The sequence below is a fragment of the Lissotriton vulgaris genome, chromosome 6 (assembly GCF_964263255.1).
Source record: "Lissotriton vulgaris chromosome 6, aLisVul1.2, whole genome shotgun sequence".
NCBI lineage: Eukaryota > Metazoa > Chordata > Amphibia > Caudata > Salamandridae > Lissotriton > Lissotriton vulgaris.
In genome coordinates this window covers 979,736,070-979,739,379 of record NC_141694.1, presented here as the reverse complement: position 1 = coordinate 979,739,379, position 3,310 = coordinate 979,736,070, and positions in this window count along the sequence as shown.

Below are 3,310 nucleotides of genomic sequence, written 5' to 3'. Positions count from 1 at the left end.
AGGACAGTTATGAAGTGGCTCGAAAGGAGAGCACATCAGATAGGTCAGAACAAGGTTCAAGTCCCACTGAGGCATCACGAAAGGAACAGGAGGAAACATATGAGTAATGCCCTTTAAAAACCTATTTACAACTGGGGACTTGAACAAAGAGGACTGATCAGGGAGCCTTAAGAAGTCAGAAATAGCAGAGAGGTAGCCCTTGATAGTGCCCAGAGCAGAGCCCTGCTGGGCAAGAGAGAGGAGAAAGAGAAGAACCTCTGAAAGAGGGTCAGAAAGGGGATCCACAGCCTTTGCTGTGCATCATGCCACAAATTTGTTCCCCCCCCCAGGCGTATACCGATTTTGTGGAGGGACGCCTGGCTGCCAGAATCACATTACAGCCTTCAGGAGGCAAGTCAAATGGCCTCAATTGCCGCTGCTCAATCTCCACGCAAGTAAGCGGAGACTGGACAGGTTTGGGTGGAGGACCGTCCCCTGCTGCTGTGACAGAAGGTCCTCCTGAAGAGGCAGACTAATCGGGGGATCGAAAGACATGCTGAGTAGCTTGGGATACCAGTACCTTGGTACCCAGTCTGGAGCCACAAGGATAACTTGGGCCCGGTCGCGCCTGATCTTCTTCAGCACTCTGGGCAGAAGTGGTATAGGCGGAAAAGGCGTACAACAGACCGCAGCTCCACTCACGATGAAAAGCGGCTCCGAACGAGTTCCGCCTTGGAAATTCCAACACGCAGAACTGATGACATTGCGCGTTCTCCTCTGTAGCGAATAGATCTAACCAAGGCTCTCCCCACTGCTGAAAGAGGCATTGCGCCACGTCCGAGTTCAGACGCCATTTGTGATCCATCATGCACCGACGGGCTGAGTTCGTCCGCCCTGGCGTTCATGGAACCTGCCAGGTGTTGAACCAACAGGTTCACGCCCTGATGTTTCAGCCACTGCCAGAGGCGCGGAGCCTCCTGGCATAGGGTCCACGACCCCACCCCTCCCTGTTTGTCGCAGTACCACATGGCGGTGGTGTTGTCCGTAAACACCTGAAATACACTCCCACGGACATAGGGGAGGAATGCCTTCAGTGCAAGCCGGATCGGCCGCAGCTCCTGAAGGTTGATGTGGAGCCAAGACTACACCGGAGACCAGAGGCCTCTGATCTCCGTCTCTCCCATGTGGCCCCCCCAGCCCTGGAGGGACGTGTCTGTCACAACTATGTGCTCCGGTTGGGGTAGGGAGAGGGATCTGCCACTGACCCAATCGCGGTCCGTGAGCCACCACTGCAACTGTCTTGCAGTGCCCTCAGAGATCAAGACATGGTCGGACAAGTTGCCCTGATGCTGGGCCCACTGAAACTTCAGGTCCCACTGCAGAGCCCGCATCCGCCACTGGGCGTGATGCACCAGAAGGATGCAGGAGGCCATCAGCCCCAGAAGACGCAGCGTCAACCCGACGGGGCTCAGGATAACGGCCGAAAGATCGGAATCAGAGCCTGAATATCCCAAACCCGCTGTTCGGGAGGATAAACCCGACACTGCGCCAAATCTAGAACCGGTCCGATGAAGAGGAGCTTCTGAGAGGGACACAGGTGTGACTTCGGCACATTGATGCAGAACCCCAGCAGGTGCAGGAGGCCGGCCGTTGTCTGGAGGTGGCTGACGACTGTCTGGGGCGAGCCCGCCTTCAACAACCAGTCGTCGAGGTAGGGGAAGACTGAAACCCCTAACCTGCGCAGATGAGCTGCGACGACCGCCATCACTTTCGTGAACACCCGTGGGGCGCTGGTAAGGCCGAAGGGGAGCAAGGTAAACTGAAAGTGCTCGTGGCCTACCATGAACCACAGGTAATGCCGGTAGGCCGGCAGGACGGGGATATGAAAATAAGCGTCCTGCAAGTCCATTACTACCATCCTGTCTTCTGAGTCCAGGGCAGCTAAGACCTGAGCCAAGGTCAGCATCTTGAACTTCTCCTTCCGGAGGAAGCCGTTGATGTTCCCCAGGTCCAAGATAGGGCGTAGGCCCCCTTTGCCCTTCTTGGGAACCAGAAAGTAGTGGGAGTAACAACCACACGCTACTTCTGGCCCAGGAACGCGCTCTATGGCCCCCTTGCCAAGAGGGCCATAACTTCCTCTTGCAGAAGATTCAAGTGATCCCCCGACATGCGGTGGTACTGCAGTGGCATGGCTGGAGGGGTCGCCTCGAAGGGGAGGGAGTAGCCCCTTTGGACGATTTGCAGCACCCACCTGTCCGATGTGACGGTGCGCCAGTGGAGGAGGTGATGGCAAACCCTGCCCCCGCTGGCATCACATGGGCCTGAAAGCTCGGACTAGGAGACTTTCAAGGCGGATGCTGCAGGGTTAGGTGTGGACTGACCTCGCCGTTGTCCCCGATCGCCGCTACGGCGGCTACCACGTCTGCCACCGCGCTGGACGTTAGTCTCTGGTCCGTGGCTGGCAGGACATGTGGGGGCGCCTCTTTCTTGGCCACAAAAGGAGCGAAAGGCAACAGTCTGCTGGCGCGGGCCGAGAGGCCCAAGGACTTGGCCGTAGTCATGGAGTCCTTAAAGCGCTCAAGCGCACTCTCTGCCTTGTCGCCAAAGAGGCGTCGGCTGTCAAATGGTATGTCCATAAGGGTGTTTTGGACATCAGCCTAAAAGTTGGCGGACCTCAGCCAGGCGTGGCGACGAATCACCACCGTCGTTGCCATCGCCCTGCCCAGCGAGTCCGTGGTATCCAGCCCACACCAGATGGAATACCGTGTCGCATCTCGACCCTCCACAAGGGCTTGCGTGAGTTTAGTCCGGACATTGTGGCAGCACGTCTGTGACTGTGTCCCACAGAGAGTGGGTGTAACGGCCCAAGAGGCACGCAGTGTTGACTGACCGCAACCCCAAACTAAGGGAGGAGAACATCTTTTTACCATATTGTTCGCACCTCTTCGATTCCCGATCGGGCGGAGCCTTCGGGAATGCAGTCAGGGAATTAGAGGCCTGGATGACAAGGCTCTCGGGGTGGTGTGGGTGAACAGAAAGCAAGGGTCACCCAGAGCTGGACGGTGGCGCCTGGCCAAGTTCCTATCCACAGGCGGACCTGTAGAGGATTTGGACCAAGTGCCCAGAAGAACGTCTGATAAGGCCTCATTAAACGGAAGCCACGCTCAGCAAGCTGCAGCAGGTGCAAAATGCTGCGGCTAGGCTGTTGACTAATGCATCTAGGAGACAATCAGCTAAGCCCGCCTTGGAAGCATTGCATTGGCTCCCGGTGCTTGAGAGGGTCAAGTTTAAGGCTCTCTGTACGGCCCATAAGATCCTCCAAGAGAAAGGG